At 33.2% G+C, this 21,929-nt stretch overlaps 1 protein-coding gene across 3 annotated transcripts in view; it reads left to right on the top strand.

Moving 5' to 3' along the window:
* Nucleotides 1–21,929, top strand: part of LRFN5 (leucine rich repeat and fibronectin type III domain containing 5) — a 266,786-nt gene that overhangs the window by 133,482 nt on the left and 111,375 nt on the right. For all 3 annotated transcript variants that reach the window (XR_002139234.2, XM_019752187.2, XM_019752190.2), the window contains one exon: nt 4,742–4,916. The gene's annotated coding sequence lies outside the window, so the exon portion shown is untranslated. The remainder of the gene's footprint in view (nt 1–4,741; nt 4,917–21,929) is intronic.

A 21,929-nucleotide genomic window follows, 5' to 3' on the forward strand; every position in this document is an offset into this window, starting at 1 on the left:
TTTAAGAAGAACTTCCTGAGGAAAATGGTTATTGCATACCTACAATGAACAAAGTGCCATGAGTACAATCAGATATATTATGCTTGAAATAATTACAACTTTTTGTAATATTATTTTTTTTTTTTTAAAGAAACAGAGTGGTGTGGTCATAACTGTGATTCTACTCAGGTTTAATAAGGCTTTAAAGTCCTGCTTCTGCTGATACTGAAATTCAAATCAAAGTACTGACGGTCACCAATTTAGGATGATTCGACTTAAAAATTTTTTGATTTTATGATGGCGTGAAAAGCAATACCATTAAGTAGAAAGTGCAGTTTGAATTTTGATATTTTCCCAGCTATCAATACGTGGCACACTACTCTGTGGTGATGCTGGGCAGTGGCAGAGCCACAGCTCCTAGTCAGCAACTCAGTCACAAGAGTAACAACTGATCCTCTACCCTGTATTCATTGTGTTAGATGATTTTGCCCAGTGTAGGCTAATGTAAGTGTTCTGAGCCTATTTAAGGTGGGCTGAGTGAAACTGTGATGTTTGGTAGGTTAGTTGTATTAAATGTTTTTCTACTTTCAGATGTTTTCAATTTATGATGTTTTCAACTTAAATGATGTGTTTATCAGAATATAACCCCATCATAAATAGAGGAGCGTCTGTATACTATGTTTAGACCATTGATGAACACTTAGCAAAGACATTATAGAGAGGAAGAAAGTACTGTTAAGAGCTTACTCTTAAGAGCTGGAATGATCCTGTTTCTTTAAAGGATACTCCCTAATAACTTCCAGAGTTTTGCCCATGTTTCTTGAGTTCTTTCAGAGTTTAGTATTGGCATCCAAGATAACCGTTAGAGGGAGAACCATATTTCTTGGGAATACGTATACATAAACAATAACTGTTGCCAAATTTTCTAAGACTGTGGAAGACGGCCAATGTAGCAACAACTTGGAACTAAGGCATTGATCAGAATTTCTTTAAGATGTTTTATTTCAACACACTATCAAAAAGAAAAGGAAATCTTTATAAGATCACAGTGGAAAATTTCAGTGTTAGAATCCCAGTCTAAAATCTGGTTTTGACGTTGAACTGACCAAAATATATGGACTGAAAAATATAATGTCTTATTTAATTTTATTTACTATAGAATTCTATTAAGGTTTTCTGAAATCTTCACTTACATCATGAGATATAAGAATATTGATTTGGAGTGGGATAGTCCTCTGTGAGAGCCCAGCTTTGCCAGGTACTGGGTAGATGACCTTGTCCAAGGTTAGTTGACATACTTCCTTCCCTGCCTCTTATTGCAGAATACAGGAATATGTATTCACCTCATTTGATTGTTGAGAGAATTGATTTAGATATTACATGGTTTTGGTAGGTGGCACATAGTAAGTACTTAATAAAAGATGATGTTATCAAAGGAAAATGTTGTTATTATTAATGTACAATGTAAGCATATATAAAAATAACTTGCTCTGGGGAGTTAGAATTCAGATCAGATTGTAGCAGTCACTATGTTCTTCATGTCAAAATGAAGACATGGAAACACTGTCGATCGTCAATCCCTGTTTTTTTTTTTGGTTAGCATGAATATTGAAGATATTTATGGTTTGTTCTCATAATGCTATGATATAAAACATAACTATAAATTCAAGTTTACTCTTGCTTTATACTACCTCCTTACTACAGAGAAGGGAATATAATCAGAGGTTCAAAAACAATGAGGTTTCTTGGTCTAAATATTTATATTTCTAGGAATTTATTATGCGTGTATTCACAGATACGTGCAGAGGGTGCCAAAAAAACATACACACATTTTAAGAAACTATATTAAAATTGTAATACTCAATATGCTTGTATACCAATAACAAAAGATGAATACACGTCACTTTTGACTTCTGCAATTACAAGAGGTGCTCAAAGTGGTTACCATCAGTGTAATTGTAATACAGTTTTTTTTTCCCCTTTCTTAAAACGTGTATACAATTTTTGTCACCCTCTGTATATAAGGATGTTGATTATATAATTTTATAATAACAAAATCCTGGAAATTTGCTAATTTTCAGTTGGAGCACAGTATGAGTAGATTATGTTGTGTGCATGTGATAGATACTCACTGCTAGAATGGATGGGGCTGATAATAGAACGCATCAAATGATCTCCATGATGTATAAATGAAAGGCATAGGACAAAATGGTATAGTGTTCTTATACATGTGTAAAACTACACATACACACTCATATATGCATGAAATATTTCCAATTTCTGTTCTGAAATTGGTTCTTTCTGAGAGGGATGTGTCCTGCTTTGGAGGGAAATTTACTTTCAGATTTCTTGTATTTTTATCATGAATATAAAAACATAAAAATTAATGTAAAATATTCGTGGAAGGAAATAAGTGAAAAGGCAAACAATAGCTGTCTCAGGGCGGTAGGCATACAATTGGTTTATGTTTGTGTGTGTGTGTCATGAGTTACTCTGTAATTCTATAATAAACATATTCTTTTATAATAAATATGAATTTTTAAATATATAACTTTCGTTGACAGATTCCTAAAGATAATTTGAAATAAACTATAATTTACTTTTGTTCAACATTACTATTAATCTATGTATTGATTTTTAGTGTTTCTCAGTAATTTCAGTATAAACTTAGGCAATAGCTTAACTTGCTTTTTAAAATAATGTCCTAATTACCAGGTATCTCAGGACAGTATAATCACCCTCCTAAATTATGGCTTTGTAAGATCATTTACATATCTTTACAATTGGAAACAAGAGAAACAAACTAAAACTGAGTTACCTTTGTATCATCTTATATCTGGTTTTTACTATTATCCTTTGGAATTGTATTATTCTTTACTTTTGCTTCTGCAGGGAAAATAAGTCCTAGCCTAAGTAAAATGACAGTGCTTTTATTTCAAGAACATTTAAAAAAATTCAACCTATTTCATCATGATAGTGGTTGAACATCAATTGGTACTATTATAAAGATCTTAGAGGAAAAAAGTTAGATATTGTGTCTCAAAGAGCTAGGCCTTTTATTATTTAGATTGACATGGAACCCTCAGAAATAGGTAGAAATCAGCAATCTGCTGACATGAAGTTAAAATACAAATGACAGAAGGTAAAAGGATTAGGTAAAGAGATTAGAAAGTACAAATTATTAGTCACAATATTGCCATGGGGATAGGAAAGACAGTTTGGGGAATATAATCAATAATGTTGTAAAAATTTCCTTGTAAATAATGTTGTAAAGACAAATGTTGGACACTTGTCTTATTAGGGAGACCACTTCATGGATGGTGTAGGTGCCCGACCACTGCACTGTACACCTGAAGCTGAAGCTGAATAATAATGAATGTCAACTATAATCATATATATTATATATATATATATATATATATATATATATATATATATATAATATATTATATATATAATATATGTATATATATTAGATAGATAGATAGATAGATAGATAGATAGATAGATAGATAGATAGATGATAGATAGATAGATAGTCACGGGAAATGGAGCACAGCATAGGGAATTTTTAGGCACTGCTGGAGGAATTAGTTGCGGGAGACCAAAATTGGTCTATTAAAATTTATTTGGCATGTTTGAGCTGCGGGAGGTCAGGCTAGAAAAGACTATAACCTCCTTGAGCAAAAAGGGGTATGACATTTTATAGGAGGGGGTGAAGGAGGCTGTTCCCCCTTCAATGCTTCAGGAGATTTTCCTTTAATTGTCTCTCACAACAAAGGGTTTCAGGGCATGACCAAGCCCTCAGGTTCCACATTGTGCCCCCAGTCTGCCTCCTGGACCACCCAGGCCCCCTGATCATAAACCCCTAGGAGACAAACACAGGCCAGCAGGTACAAAGTATAAAGCAAGACAAGATGGCTGTTAGGAGAAGATGGTTTCTACATTCCAGGCAGCTTCTTCCAGGCCTAAGGCAAATACAAGCTGGCAGGTACAAGATTCAAAGCAAGACAAGGTGGCTTTTAAGATAAGGTTTCTGCTCCTGGCCAGAATATGGCCTAATAGGAATAGAGTCATTGGAATTGTAACAGCTATATACAACATTAGAGGTGTAGTAAATTGGGAGAGGGGGGCTATCACTTTGTGGGGGGTATAAATGTCTAACTATTACATTGTTTTCTACACCTGAAACTAATAATAACAAAAAATAATAAAAAATAAAAAATAAAGTACAAATGGCACATCTGTACCATAGAAATATGTGTTAACATAAGTAAGCTATCTCTATTGAGGAAAATACAGCCAACACAACGTAAAAGGATTAGCTCCATGAAGGAAGGATTAGGAAATTCATTCACTGCTGTAATCCCAGCGTCATGTTCCTGGTACGTAGTAGGTGATGATTAAAACATTTGTTGACAAAAGCAATTTTTTAACATTAGCCTGCAATTGGAATTAATGGCAGTACTATAAAGAAAATTGAACTACATATCTTTTGATTATTTAAACAATCCTCAGTTATGAGATAAGAAGCTGCCTTCCAAAAATGAAAAATAGAATGCTGACATATCTATTGGAATCAGCATATTGCACATTCCCCTGGAAAGCCTTATTATGCAAATCTATTTAAATTATATTTAGTGATATTCCTGGTACAGTTTGAGATTGATCACACAGTTAACACAACTATATATTTCAAAGGTAATTCATAAGCCTATTTTGACACACTTTTTGTGTGTGTGTGTGTTTGTCTCCTTTGAAGAGTCGCCGTAACCATTCAGTCCAGTGTTGGGAAGATAAGTAGTAGCTGAGTAGTCTGACTTCTGACACCATCCTCGGATCAGTTTTGGAGATGCTTTCACCCTGTTCGTCTTCTGCAGCAGCCAGGCAGAGTGCTGATTTCTTCACAGCCCTGAGGAACTCTTCAGCCTCCAGAAGTAAGTTGATTGCTTTCAGTTTGATAATTGCCAATGGCTTCCTAACCACTTAGGGAAGGCTTACTAAACATCTTGCCAATTACTGTATTAATTAAAACCAGAATTATTCATCACTAACTATTTTGTTTCTTTTTTCTCATGCCTTTCTGGAGATACAAAATCTATCACTTTTTATGTTAATAACCTTTAACTTTATGGAATTCTTGGATTTTTCAGGATTGTTTCACAATGCATTATCATAATTTATATTTGCAGCCTTGAGGAATAGACATGGGAGAGATTAAAAGAATGATGTCTGCATAGGAATAAAACAAATTCAGAAAGACCAGCTATTTTATCAAAGCTGTTTGACTAATGACTAATGAAGATGGAGTAAAGTCCCTGGTCTTTTGATTCTTAACTGAGTGCTCATTCTAAAACTTTGGTCTCCTTTGCTATGTGGAGGGTAAGGGGATGGTGCTAGAAATAGAACTTTTCCTGGTTGTTTGGATTATTGGATCACATGTTATTTGTGTCACTGAAGGATAGTGTATGGTGGCCTATAAATATGTATACTGAAAAAACTAAAGAAAAGGGAAAACACATGTAGGAAAATGAATTGAAATCAGGGGACATGAAGAGTCTACAAAATACATAACATAATGTACTATATACCATCCCAAAACAAATTCTCAACTACATATCTATCTTTGGGCTTTCTATTACTAGATAAATCAGATAATTACATGGTTATTTATGTTCATAGGATTTGAAAAGTAAAGACAAATTCTCTGGAAAAGTCCAGACTTTCCTGATCCATACTTAACGATCTTATTGTTTTGCCATTTTTCTAGTTTACTTGGTTTAAATTTGACATATTTCTTTCTTTTTTATTTTATTTTTTTTATTCTTCTCCAAAATACTTGATATAGTCATCTCTTGCTGCTCTTAGGGATACATTTGTATCAAAATGTCACAACACAGAAAATGATTATGGGTACATTTTTATAAAGAGCAGGGTTTGATCCAGCCTACATGGTCTGTTGGTAATTTGGTGCTTAGCAATTGAGATCTCCTGGAGGGAATGGATAGAATATACTTAATAACTGTAGTTTATTTTGCAGCATATTGCAGCTTCAGTATGCCAGCAACAGAAATGTCTGTCCTTAAGAGAACATGGAGACTGTTGTTAAGAATTTATTTCTGAATCATGAGGCTATGGATTACATGAGATTTAAAACAGGCAGCCAGTGTGTTGTTGCTAGGGTGCTCAAGATAATGTAGAATGACTACTATTAAGACATAAACAAAAAGGATATATTAGGTTATATCGTGGTTAATTTATTGTAACTCTTACTAGCATAAAATGATGAGTCTGAGTATGCAGAAGATAGATTAGAAGTCATTATTTTAGTGTAGGTTTTTTCTATGTATATTTTATTACCTATACTCCTTTGGTACATGATTTATTCATTTATCTTAAGAATTGCTTTTGTGGCTTCGGTCCTTGAGCTTTTTATTAAATAAAGCAACTTGAGAAAGACATTCTCGATTTCCCATTTTTTTACTTTTCTTAAAGAAATGGAGGACCCTGTCTGTACCTGAGGTGATCACACACATTTTAAGATATGGAAAAGTATAAGGGTTTTTTCTTAAAGGCAACCACACCAGAAACTCCAGAGATTTTTATCTGCCCAAATGATTAACTAGGTAATTAACAAATTTTTGTTTTCCGTGGATAAGGCCGACTTTTTCTAAACAAAACATCTGACTTTATGAAAGCTCTTAGCGAAGGAAATATATTTACTGATATAGATTCCCTAGTGTAACTCACAAGACTTTGTGAATTCAAATACAGTTTCATTTACTAATGGCTATAATCAAGGCCAAAGGATTTACTTAATTAACCTGGCAATAGAAGGCTAAACAGAAATAATTTATGTATTGAAAATGTCTCTTCTGAGTTAATGCTTAATTCAATTTTTTAATTACCAGTCCATTAGTCTGTAGGAGTAGAATCTCCTTTTCCCTTTCTATTTTTTCTTTGGAGTAATATTAGGTGAAATTCTTGCATGGAATTAATCACCCTGAAAAAGAGAAAGTAAATACATTCATAATTAGGTTCCTCAAATTTCAAATAGCTCATTGAAAATTCATAGCACATCCATTAAATCCCTTTAAAAAAGTAAATAGAATACTGGGAACTTTCTCAGAGGAAGTAATGAATGGAGAAATAGTACAATAAAGAGGCAATGGAATATCCATTAGTTATTAGTGCAGGACCATTGAGGGTGGTGGTGGTTGTCACGACTGTAATTTTTCTTACTGTGGCATTTTCAATTAGTCTTGTCCAGTAAAATAGTACTTTTGTCTGTTTCTGTTGTGCTTTCTTGTTTAACTAAAGCACTGATTACTTTAAACAAAAATAATGTCTGAACAGATGTGCATGCCTGTGTAAATAGATACATATGTATCTAAAGATAATTTAGTGTACACATAACAATGATAACCACTCTACAAAACTGATACAACTTCTAAATGTTAAAGTATACTTAATGACATTGAACATATAATATTTAAAATACTTTTATTTTCTTGAAACAAACTACCCTGTGTTTAAGGCTTGTAAATGACCAAGTCTGATACTATTAGTTGACAGTGCCTTAATCACTTATAGTGACAAACATATCATTTGACACTTTCCAGTACTTTTTAATAAACATTAATTTGTTTGATTTTTAGACTATCTGTATGAAGTAGTTCTAAAAATGTGTATATGCCCTCAACACTATAGATATTTTTTATGTTTAATATCTTTAGGTATATATTTATATACTTGAAATCATACCAGATACTTGGGCCACAAAAACACAGTTAGAAAATTAGGGTTATCTATAGGACAATGTAATATGCTAATTATAAATGCTAAAGTAGTTCCATGAATTAGGTTTAATAAGCCTGAAAAGTAGAACAAAGAGGAAACCTGCTATATTATGCTGTACTCACTTTGAAAAGAAGAGAGTATGAAAAATTCTCCAAGAACACAAACATTATGATTCTCACAAATGTATGTATGCATTGCCCGTCATGTCCAATGTGGTATATATAATTACCTAAATGCCTTAAATTTAACAGGCGGCCAACTAAGCTCTTGGTCATCTCTCTGAAAATACTCTTTTGATATTCTTGGGCTCAATCTATGACTTCACTGTATACCGGAAAAAATGAGAATCATTTTGTCACCTATCTCCTGCATTCCACAAAGTCTATCACCTAATCTAGTCATATTTACTAAGCAAAAAAAAAAAAAAAAACACCTTACTGAATTCATTCACTTTTCTCCATTTGGGACCATCAGTATGCTGGTCCCAAATAATATAATTTGATCTCTCAAGCTACTCCAGAGACTTCCTAAATTATTGCTCACATCCACTGATGCACCTGTTATGTCTCAGGCAGCCAAAGAGCTTTACAAAACACAAAACTGAGATATCATATCTCTCTAGACACCATTGCTCTTAGAATGCAGGGTGAGTTCTTTATCATGGCTCACCATGCTCTGCATGCTTTCTTATTTTTCTAAATGCTTCCAACTCATCCCACACCATGTCCTCTTCCCTTCCTACATTGCAGGCACATAGGCCTTTAGGTACTTCTGCCCTGTCTGGTGACCTCCCATCCAGCTCTTTGCAAGTGGTTGTTTCTCCCTAAGGAGATCACCACTCCGGACTGCTTTTTGCCTACTATGTCAACACAATAGTCACTTCTGAAGGAAGCATTTCTTCCTCTGCCTGACCAGATTATCTTTTCTTATTGTTCCTAAAAATGCCGTGTTATATGAAACAAAGAACTGGTACAAAAAACGGGGTTAGTTTCCAAAAATTAAAAACAAAACAAAACATACTATTATATTTTTTATAATTAAGAGAAATATCTTTACTAAAACAATTTTCACAAAAGTATAACATATTAATATGTATTAAATAATGTTTTCTTCGTCATCACTACTAAGCACCATTAACCGAGGGCGTTTTCTTTTTGACAAGATATCTTCATCCTCTGAACTTTCTTCAGCATTATCTTGACTTCTACTCTATATGCTCTGTGTTGTTCCGGGATTTCTCTAATTCTCAAACCGTGTTAGAGTGAAACTGTGTTATAGACATGCCGTGTTATATGGGGGTTACCTGTATATGGTTTCGTAGTACCATATACCTGAAATTCATTACAATTTTATATCTCTCTGTGCAGTTATCTAACTAAAATTGACTTCCCTTCCAGATTGTGAGAACTATCAGGTCACAGTCTATGTCCATTTTGTTCATTATTGAAACCCGTTTTTATTCTTTTGGTTCTATGAACACTGACATAGAATCAGAATCGCTCGTGTGTGTGTGTGTGTGTGTGTGTGTGTGTTTTATGAGACAGAAAATCTCTGAGATCTGAGAAAAAGTCACGATTATCAGGGAGAGAAAATTGCAACTGACAGGAAATATTGACACTGGAAAATTACTGCTTGACTTTGCCTTCCATTTTTTAATTTTTTTATTTTTTGCCTTTTCTTTTGTGACTTAGTGGGATAGTTTTCCTTACAACTGGCATGGCTTTTGTTATAAAGTTACTGAAACTATGATTCTACTGACAAGAGCCAGACCTCTGTTTCTAGAACTAATAGCAAGTAGTGGCATGAAATTCTTTTACTTCTATATTGATAATGGTAAATGTTAAATAACAATGGTCAGATGTTTAAATATGAGTGTTAAACCCAAGGCATTGGTCCACAATGTAGATGAGGCTTTCTCTATCATGTAAAACATGTGCAATCTTTTGCTTTTATTTTAGAAACGAAAGATTCTAAGGCTATCAGTGGGACAGAATTTTTAAGTATTGACTGTTAGGTCTTTTCATTTTTGTGTTCGCATTTTCCTGTTGTCAGAGTTTGATCCTGTTTTACTGCAGTCTCACCCTTCACATCAGGTATTTATTTTTCCTGTGCCCTTATACTGCTGTCCTTTCCTTTTCTTAATCTCAGCACGATTCTTCAGGGACTTGTTTTCTGATAGGTGATGGATCAAAACCCTGTCCTTGCTGTTATGAAGCAGGTACAAATGAATCCAACCAGAATTTTTGTCTAAGAAATAATTATTCATCAATAGCCGACGTGTGGGTATTACAGTGCAGAAAGAACTACCATAAGTACTGATGAAAAACCACAAATAGTTGTGAACTCAGTGGAAAAAGAGGTTACTTCCATTTGAGATTATGTAAATATACTTATTAGAAGTAGAATCATTGGGACCTCTGAGATAGGTTTCAACATTAGGCTATTGTTGTTAATGTGATGATGTGTTATCTCATTTAGGCAGATATTCCAGAAGGTAGAGAGGTAATGCACAGTTCTCCCCAAAGCCCATAAGTACTGACACCAAAACTAAAAATGTCTTAGCTGGCAGCACTTGATGTAGAAAGGCCTCTGCTCTCCGTGCCTACTGTTAGTGTTGGCCCTGTGGGTTGCTAATACTACAGTTCTTACTGTGAAGTGTCCTAGGGAGAGGTCTGAATACATAATTTGTTTTAGGAGATAATGATGACTTTACATTTAGGTCCAGGAGAGATCAATGTCATGTGGAGAGTACTCCTGGCAGCTGACATCAGATTCATGGCAACAATCTTAATTGCAAAACACTGGCTATGAAACCCATTGGAAAAAATCCAGTTTGTACAGATTCAGCCTAAGTTATTGTTTCTGTTATTTTGATAAGCAACCTATTCCACTGGCCGTGCACTTAACCTCCCTTATACCACCATGAGCTGCACTAAGGGTATTTTGGCATATGTCAGGTTTAGAATTCTTTGGGTAAACTGAGACATCTCTCATCAATATGAAACTGAATGTTGGGGATGTTATAGCAAGGAAAACCATGACAACACAAAGGCTTCTAAAAGAAAATCCATAATTTGCCATGTGAAGAAACTCACAGACTGGAAGAATCTATGTATACTGCATTGATCATAAACACTGACTTAATATTGCTAGTGACGTAATATAAAGGGGAAAAACAATGAAATTGATAGCTATCACTACATGGAAAGATGTGTGAAAAAAATCAGGGCCTTTATAGACATATCCTTACTAGCTGAAAACATTAATATAAGAAAACCTAGAGACTTGATTTTGAAAAGTGCTAATTTAGATAAAACACTCAACTTAGATATTACAGTTTGGCACAGAAGTATTTGATATCTAGAATGTTGAAGAACCTCATCATATTTTATTATTGCAATATTGAAGATATTTTATCATTGAGAGGGGATAAAGAAGACACACCATTGGGGATATTGATATGCACGAGGTAATGTATAACTTAGTCTCAAATGATAACCTCTTCATCATGCCTGATTACATATGTAAAGCTTGATGAGGACTGAGACCTTGCAGGATGGTGGCTTAATCCCATTTGTCTAATTAACCTTACCTTTGGACTGTTAGGAATATTTAAGGTATGACCAGCTTGACATAAAAACACGTTTCCCTCCCTGTATTTACAATATACAATAAACGATCAGGCACTTAAGATTTGTCAACTGAGGTGAAAACTTTGTTGCTGCTATGAAAGCAACATTATTTAAAAGATGGCTGTTCTTAATATCAGGCAATTGTAAATCCATAATAAGAACCTGGCTTCCTTTTTGATCACTTTGCATGCAAATATGGATTCTTATGCTAAATCCTGAAGCCTTAACATACTGTTTAATATCTGGCAAACAAATAACCTTTTAATACCTGCTTATTTATTTATGTCTTGAAGATAGAGTTCCATTACAGGCAAATGAGTGCCTCTTAGGTTATTTCAGTGCATACTCCAATAATGATTCCAACATAGAAATAATCCACAATTGAAAACATGCATTTATTATTTATAAAGAAACAGAAAGATAAACTTTTTCACAACAAGAATGCTCTACTTGAAAGAGAGAACTGAAAAGGAAATACAAATAAAATTATATTTATTTTTAATATAATGTTTTCATTTTATCAAGCTTACTTTATGAAGTATTTTTCAATATTATACACATCTTGAAATGAAACTGTAGAATCTCAGAATTTTAGGTTGATATAATTAAAGAATGAGTCAATATACAACAATTATAGTGATAATAAAAGTGGACCTGTGGCATTCATGGATTTGACTGATGTAGTTATATGTGGACACTCAGCTTGGAAAGTAGTATCTAAGAATGAGTCACATAATAGTGAGACATTTAACATCTGAATCACTTCTTGGATTTGTTCTCTATTCATCATAAAATACCAGTAGCTCTTATTAAAGGTATAGACCCATTCTTTAAAAAATTTCAACAATGCTTCGCTATGTGAGTTCTGACAATTAAGTTTGCGAACTTTGTTGCAATGATGTTGCTAACCTTTTTTGATATCAGAGGGATTATTCATTATGAATTTGTACAAACTGGACAAACCGTTAACCAAGTTTACTATTTGGAAGTGCTGAAAAGGATGCATGAAAAAATTAGATGACCTGAACTTTTTGCCAACAATTCATAGCTCTTGCATCACAACAATGCACCAGCTCACATGGCACTGTCTGCGAGGGAGTTTTTAGCCAAAAAACAAATAACTGTATTGGAACACCCTCCCTACTCACCTGATCTGGCCCCCAATGACTTCTTTCTTTACCTGACGATAAAGGAAATATTGAAAGGAAGACATTTTCGACACTCAGGACATCAAGGGTAATACAACAACAGCTCTGATGGCCATTCCAGAAAAAGAATTCCAAAATTGCTTTGAAGGGTGGACTGGGCACTGGTGTTGGTGCATAGCTTCACAACGGGAGTACTTCAAAGGTGACCATAGTGATATTCAGCAATGAGGTATGTAGCACTTTTTCTAGGATGAGTTCGCGAACTTAATGTTCATACCTCATGTTTTATGGGCAGTATCAAAGTGGTATTCCTGATTCTAAATATTTTTGGACAAAATACACATATATGACTCCTTGTGCAATGGTACAAGGGTATTCATGTAAAGGGATCTAATGTCCCAGCATGAAAAGTAATGATAAATAAAGAAGGTACTGAAGTGAGAATACATCAAGTGAGAAGGTACATCAAGTGTGAAGGTACATCAAGTGAGAATCCAGTTGTCATCAAGCCCAAGTAAAACTCATCCTTATCATCTTGGTATTGTCCATATAATTTATTTTGCCACATGATACCCTTGTGAACAAGTAAATGTTTTGTTCTCATAAGCTCTAGACCTCAGAAATTCACAAGTCTGTCCTGTATACCTAGACAGGTGTTTCACTCAAATAGGTATTTTTTTATGCTTTTGTTTCTCAGAATGTTTCTTGAGTCAGTTTTGGAATAACTCCAGGCATTAATAAAATAGTAACTTCAGTTATAAGATGGACTGCTGTATGAGAAACTCTAATTTAGTCTACTCCAAATAACCAAGAGCACATCTATTTACATACTTTGCAATGCACTTTTATGCAAAATACTCATATGAGAAACAGAAACAAATATCAGGGATTTATTTTTAAAAATCTATGTATCAAATACATTAGAAATAACAAGAATGGCAACTCCACGGCACTGGAAGTCCTTATGAGGAATAGTTAGTTGCACAGATGTACCTCTTATTTTTCTTTTCAGTTTTAGGGGCATTTTGAAATGCTGCAATTCCTTGTAAATTAATAATCTGTCTTACGGATATATAGGAATTTTCACTTCACTGGAACATAAATTAACCAGCCTTCTATAATCATTCTGAATAACTAGGAGTTTAGTATAAACTGAAAACAACAATAAATCTCAAAATAAGTTTGATTACAAATATACAAAATTAATATCTTTTGTCACAGACCCAAATACAGTATCTTAGTTTAAATGATCCAAATATTTTTACTTCTGAAGTTTACTAAGTGATCTATTGCAAGTTAAACATAAAATAGTACAAGTATACAACTAAATATATTGATACTCCTTGTTCTTGAAGAGGAGGGTTCAATATTGTCAAGATTGTCATTTTTGGTTAACTTAATTTATATCTATATTCAGTGAAGTCCCAATCAAATTTCCAGCAAGTTATTCTGTGGCTATCGACAAATTGATTCTATAGTTTATATGGAGAGGCAAAAGACCCAGAATAGCCCATGCAATTTTGAAAACAAAGTTGGTGGACTGACGCTCCCTGTCTTCAAAACTAACTATAGAGCTGCAGTAAATCAAGGCAGTGTAGTATTAGGAAAGACTAGACAAATAGATCAGTGGAACAGAATAGAGATCCCAGAAATAGACTCTCTTAAATATAGTCAACTGATTTTTGACAATGGAGCAAAGACAGTAATACCATGGAGCAAGGATAGTTTGTTCAACAAATGGTGTTGGAACTACTGGACATCCACATACAGAACAATGGATCTAGACACAGGTTTTACACCCTTTACAAAAATTAACTCAAAATGTAATAGAAACCTAAATGTAAAATGCAAAACTATAAAATCATAGGAAACGACATAGAAGACCATGGGTAGGGTGATAGGTTTTTACATACAACACCTAAGACATAATCAATGATGTAAATAATTGGTAAGCTGGACTTCATTAAAATGAAAACTTTGTTTTGTACAATATCAAGAGAATGAGAAGACAAGTCACAGACAGGGAGAAAATATGTGAAAAAGATATATGTGATAAATGACTGTTACCCAAAATACACAAATAACTCTTAAAGTCATCAAAAAACAAACAAACAAAAAACCAATACGTTTAAAAAATAGGTGAAAACCTTAAGAGACATGTCACCAAGATGATGTACAGATGGAAAATAAGCATATGAAAAGATGCTTCACCTCGAATGTCATCAGGGAACTGCAAATTGAAGCAATGCGATGCCATTACACACCTATTAGAGTGCCCAAAATTCGTAACATTGACAACACGAAATGCTGATGAGGTTGTGGAGCAACAGGAACTCTCATATAGTACTGGTGAGAATTCAGAATGGTACAGACACTTTGGAAGTTTGCCAGTTCCTTACAAAACTAAACGTACTCTTCCTATATGATCTAGCAATCATGCTCCTTGGTATTGACCCAAGGAAGTTAAACATTTATGTCCACATGAAAACCTGCACACACATCTGTATGGCAGCTTTATTCATAATTACCAAAACTTGAAAACAACCAAAATGTCCTTGTTCAATATTCCACCCTTTTCACATTGAACTGAAATTCTAACTGCTGTGCACCGAACTTTCATATATGCATACATATATTTCCTGATTTTCTATTTTATTTTATTTCTATTTTATCTGTTTTATTATTCATTATTCCTGCACAAATACCATCTGTAATTTAATTATTCTATGTATAAGCCTGACAGATTGTAAAATGAATGAATCTCCTTTTTCCATTCCTCCTTCAAAATTGCCTTGACTAATGTTGGCTCTTTATTCTTTATCCTTCTGTTTCAATTTTGGGAGTAGACAGGTTTGGTGAAAAATCATGTTGTAAATTTTATTGGAGTCACATTTGATGTTTATTTTAGTTTGGGAAGAAATATTTTGTTTTCATTTTTTAATATTGAGTATAAAATCTATTAGTGGTCTTTTTCAGGTCCTATTATAATATTTGATACATTTTTCCTTATATATCTTACATTTCTATTTCTTCATGTTAAACAATGTTTTTGTGTGTTTGCATTGGGCTTTTAAAATGTAACATTTTCAATTAATTGTGTCAATATACTATTGTTGCTTTTTATCATTGTCTTCTAAGTAACTTTGCTGAACTCTTACTCGTTTTCATAGGTTGTAGTTGTTCCTGCATTTACATAATTTTATTTATAATATATATATAAATGGTACTATTAAAATGTCTCTTATATTTTCATTATCTAATTGAACAGGTTAGGAGATCTGTTATAATAGTGAATGGAAACAGAGATCGTGTGACCATTCTTATATTTTTCTCTCCTTTAATGAAACTGTTAAAATGGTCTGAACACTGCAATTAAAAGGCAGAAATTATCAAATTGAATATTAAAGCAACACCCAACAATATTTCCCCTGAAAGAGAGCCACTATAAATTTAAAAATGCAGATAGAGTAATAACAAAAAGGTGAAAAAGATGTATCATGTAAATACTAACCAGAGGGAAGCAAGACTATCGTTCAGCATAGATTTCAGAACAATGTAAGCGATTAAGAGGAATATTTCTTAATAATCAAGGTGTCAGTTCCTTCCAGTGTACACGATGATACAATGTGCATTCAAATATTAACACAGCTGCATATATGGAGAAAAATGAAGACAAACTGAAGACATTTTTAAATAAACAAAAAGACAATATGTCAGCAGACTAAAGAAAGCAAATATGTCAACAGCCTACCCAACAATAAAGGAAATGCTAAAAGGAAATAAAACTATGTTAGAAAAATGGAGATAGAGGAAGGAATAAAGAACAAGGTAAAGATGAAGGTAAAGTTCATGACTTTAAGTTAATGACTACTGTGTTTATAATAAAACGTGGCCATGAAAACCATGAAATATTTTGAACTACAACTTTCGAGGACGGGCAGTATCAGGTATCAAAACTTATACAGCTATGCCAATGTAGTCTAATAAGTACAGATACAATCAAATAGAGGGAGAGAACATACAAAGTGTCCAAAAACACTCTTCATTTCACTGTTATACTGTGTAATATTTGTCATACATTGTGTCTATATATCCATGATTTTTAGCAAAAATGTCAAAGCATAACAGTGGTGTAAAGAAAATGTTTTCATTGATTTGTCAAATAGCAATTAATGTAATAAAAAATGAATCTTTACACCATATATAAAACCAATGCCCAGTGGATTATGTACATAAATGTCACAAGCAAAATGATTAAGCTTTTAGGAAATAACATTAGGCAATATATTCATGATTTTGAGACTATGGAAGTTTTCTTATATATAACATGAAAATCATTAAATAAAACTTATGAAAAGAGTAATAAATTATACTACATTAAAATTAAGGACTCTTTTAATGAAAATCTATTATGAAATTTAAAAAGGACAAAATCGCAAAATAAGACATGCTATTTGTAAGACATAATTGAAACAGGACTTATATCCAGAATACATAAAGTCCTTTTATGAATCTGGAAAGAAAATGGCAGATTATTTGATCAAACAAACAAACAAAACCCAACCAACCAACCAACCAACCAGCCAGGGGCAAAGTCTTAAAGGGGCAGTACATGAAAAAAATATCTATTAGTGGTCAGGACAGTAAACATACAGAAAGTTTCTAATATTAGTCATTAATCAAAATGCAAATTTAATCTTCCAACTGGAATGGCTACATTTAATAGACTGACAGGTAAAGATAAATACTGTATGATCTCCCTGATGTGTGGAATCTAAAAACATCGAATTCATAGAAACTAAATTTCTGGTGGCCAGCGGCTGAGGGGTGGGGGAGATGAGGAGATGTTGGGCAAATAGTAGACTTTCAGTTATAAGCTAAGTAAGTCCCAAGGTGCTAATGCGCAGCATGGTGACGATAGTTAACAATTCCATAATGTATACTTGAAAACAGCTATGAGAGCAGAACTTTAATGATCTCACCATAGCAACAACAACAATAACAAAATGATAGTTACCTGAGGTGAGGTGAAAAATACTTCAACCTTTTTGGGTAAACATTTTGCAATATATGTTATCAAATCATCACATTGTACACCTTAAATTTACACCATGTGATATACGTCAATTACATCTCAGTAAAGCTGGGGGAAAGGAAAATAAGATTAAAAAACTGAAAATGTTTTAGATCCAACATGTAAAGAACTTGGAATTTGTCACTCCAGTCCTTACAACAACAACAACAACAAAAAGCTGAACAAAAAATTAATGAGTTTTATTTTACATATAATCAGTACATTTTATGTTCCTGGCTGAGTTTTAATTTTCCATGTTGCTACTATTTCTCTATTTTTATCATATGTCCTTGGTTCATTTTCCCCTCTTCCTGCCTTTTAGAATAATTGAATATTTATGATTCTATTTTATTTTCTTTAGTGATAGTTGTACCTCTGTTTTATTTTTCTGGAGTTTGCTCTAGGGTTTAAAATATACATCTTTCACTTATCAAAGTTTATCTTTAAATGGCATTATACCATGTCACTATATAGTGCAAGAACCTTATAGTGGTTTATATCTATAATTCCACTCATTGTTGTCATGTTTTACTACTATATATGCTATATATTCTCTAGCACATGGTTGTTATTTTTACTTTAATCTGTCAATTATTTTAAAGGTGTAAACACTAAATACAATACTTTTATATTACACATTTGCCATTTATGTACTTTCATTCTATCTAAGTACCATTTTCCTTTTATGAAAAGAAGTTTCTTTAATATTTCTAATAGTGTAAAGTCCACAGGTGATGGATTTCTTGGATTTTATTTGTTTCAGACATATAATTATTTTTATACACTAATTGTACATTTTTTTTCTTTTAGTACTTTAAAGATGTATCTCCACTGTCACTATCTTTACATAGTTTCTGAAAAAGTATACTCCCATTCTTGCCAATGTTCTTCTGTATGTAATGTGTAAGTTTTTGTATCTCTGTTGGAGTTTTTCCCTTTATCAGTGTGCAGTAGAAAATGTATTCAATTGTGCCTTGGTGTAGTTTTTTAGATTTGTTTTGCTTGGGGTTTGTTGTGCATTTTCCATCTGTCAGTTTATGATTTTTAAAGTCATCTTTGGAAATATGTCAGCCATAGTTACTTTAAACATCTTTCTCGCTTGGCAACTTTTCTAGGATTCCAACTACGCATGTGTTAGACTGCTTGATAGTTTCACAGGTCACCTATGCTCTGTACATATGTTTTTTTATTTTTGTTTTTGTTCATCTCATTGTTTTTGTGGTTAGCATTTTTCTGTGCTTCGTTTTGTATAGTTTTTATTGCTGTGTCTTTACATTCACTAAACATTTCTTCTGCAGTGTCTAATCTGCTATAAATATGTTTTCACTTTTGATATTGCAATTTTTCTTATCTATGATTTTCCTGTGGTCTGTTTTGTGTATCTTCCATTTTTTCCCTCATCATGGTCATGTTTTCCTTTAACTTTTTGAGCTTATAGAGCATCTTTAGCATACATGTTTTAGTCTCTTGGTCTGGTATTTTCGTTACTTCTTTCTTTTCTACATCTTTTTCTAATGATTAAGCTTTCCTGGTTGGGGTTTGTATTTTCTTGCTTTTGCATTCCTGGTAATTTTTAACTGGATGCCAGACACAGTGAATTTTATATTGTTTGTTTCTAGATTCAAGGGGATTACTCTACAAATCTCTGGATCTCTCCCTATTCATCTCCCTTTTTTCTGATATCTGCAGACATATTGTAGACTTTTCCCCTCCCTAAAGTCTGATCACTGTCTACACACTCAGGAAGACTGCATGGTTCTGTTTGGGTCACTCCCTCCCTGTGTTACAGCCTTGAAACTGCCTCCAGGAGAAATTTAAGGCAATTTTAGGGGTAACCTTATTGCTTTTTTTTTTTCCTTTCAGGAATTATATTTTTGTGCTACTTGTCCAATATACAAAAAAATGTTTTGTCATATTTTTATCTGAGTTTTTCAGTTTTTTAAAAGGTAGGAGGTATCAGTCCTGCTTACTTCACCATAGCTGGAAGCATAAATCTCTATTTTCCCCTTAATTTTTAAAGTAAAATTGACTGGGCATAGTATTATAAGTTTAGGTATATTTTATTTAATTTCAGTATTTTCTAGTTTCCATTATTCCTTTTTTTTTCTTTGAAGGAAAATAACATGTTTTTTCTTACTGCTGTTTAGATGTTCTTCTTGTGTTTGTTTTAGTTTTAGGATGTTTTGGACTGAATATTTGTGTCTAAACAGTGTTATGGACTGAATATTTGTGTCCCCCAAAATTGGTATTTTGAAGCCTTAACCCCCAGTGTGATGATATTTGGAGCCAGGGCCTTTAGGAGTTAATTAAGGTTAGATGAGGTCACGAGCGTGGGGTCCTCCTCGTGATGGTATTAGTGACCTTATATGAAGAGGCACCAGAAAGATTGCTTGGTTTGAGAACTAGGAAGAGAGCTCTCACCAGAACCTGACCATGAAGGCTCCCTCATTTTGGAATTCCAGCCCCCAGAACTGTGAGAAAATAAATTTATGAATCATAAAAAAAGAGGTAAGACTTGTGTTTACCAGAGGTAGACAGTTGAGAGAAAGGAGGATTGGAGGAAGATGATCACAAGGTACAAACTTCCAGTTAATGTAAAGATAAGCACTAAGGAGGCAGTGTGCACCGTGATGACTAGTTAACACTGCTGTGTGATACGTAGGAAAGCTGTTAAGAGAGTAAATCCTAAGAATTCTCATCACAAGGAGAATTTCTTTTTCTTCTTTCTTTTCTTTTTATTATATCTGTATGAGATGATGGATATTAGCTGAGCTTTTTGTGGTAATCATTTCACAATATACGTAAATCAAACCATCATGTTGTATGCCTGAAACTTATAGTGATATATGTTAGTTATTTCTAAATAAAACTGGAAAATATTTTCTGTTGTTTAAGCCACCCAGTCTTTGGTATTTTGCTACGGCAGCCTGAGCAAGCTGAGACAGTGGGGCTATATATATATTTTATTTATCATGCTAATTTTCATAGTATTTTTGTTTGTTTGTTTTTAAATCTCTTGATACCTTCCCCCAGCTTTAAGAAATATTGTTTATTATATTTTTGAATATTGCTTCTTCCCTGTTGTCTGGAAGTCAGTTGTTTTGGGATGCCATTTATATGTAAGGTATAGATAGTATGTATTCATTATGTCCCAGAAATCTCTTAATTTTCTTTCGTGTATTCCCCCTCCTTGTTCCTCTTAATGTTTAATCTAGATATTTTCTTCTACTTTTCCAAATTTCTAGTTTTTCTTTAAAAATGTATAATCTATTAAACCCATCTATTGAATTTTGAATCTCTGTTTTGGAATTTGTTGGAAGCTTTTAATAAGGTCTAGTTTTCCTCCAGAATCCTCAATTTTGTCATTTAATTTCTAGCTCATATTACTAATTTTTCTTAAGGTTTGTGCCTGGTAACTGATAAATCAATTGTGCTGATGTGCTTTGCATCTGCTATAATAGTATCTTTTACTTTTTTTATTTGGCTGCTTCATATATTTTTCTTTTCTTTTTAGTTTTGGTTCCAAATATTGGGTAAGGAAAATTCTGAAAATAATTTGAGTATATGGATGATATCGCAGTAGGTGAGATTTTGCTAAGTAAAGGCAAGTAAGATCACAGTTATCTACTTAAATGCAATTGGAGTTTGACTTTAGTTCCTCTGAGGACTGATCTCTTTGCAGTTCAGACTTGTTCTTAGAGGTAATCCTTCTTGATTGCAGTTAAAATGTTGGGATGTGTACTAAAGCCATTTCCATTTTGAAAGCTCCAAACCCCCCCTTTTTTTTTTCTCCTTTAAATCCAGGACTGGCAAAAGCTGTACTCTGCAACTTAGCCCCTCACTTCTGTTTCATTATAGAAGCAAAAATTGCCTTTAGGTTTATAATGGCCCAAATGTCTGGACTCACTTGTTTTTTGTTGTTGTTGTTTTTTGTTTGTTTGTTTGTTTGTTTGTTTTGGAGGGGCTTTCCTTCTGAATATTGCCACAAACTTTCACTACCTTGGTCACTTTAAACATACACACAGTTTTTCAGGAGGGCTGATCCATATCAAAGTAGTCATTATCAAAAAAAGAATGCACAATAGAGTTTTATATTTTGATTTTTGCATCCAGCAAATGCACTGAACTTTCCTCTTTATTTTAATAATTTATCTGTAAATTCTATTAAGATTAATTTTTAACCTTAATAATTAGTATATGTCATGCATCATTTCTTTTCTGCATCTGGTAAGATGAACTTAAGATTTTACGACATTGAAGTCGCTTTACATTCCTGGGACAAACTTCTATTGACCA

This window comes from Rhinolophus sinicus, linkage group LG03 (genome assembly GCF_036562045.2).
Source record: "Rhinolophus sinicus isolate RSC01 linkage group LG03, ASM3656204v1, whole genome shotgun sequence".
Taxonomy (NCBI): domain Eukaryota; kingdom Metazoa; phylum Chordata; class Mammalia; order Chiroptera; family Rhinolophidae; genus Rhinolophus; species Rhinolophus sinicus.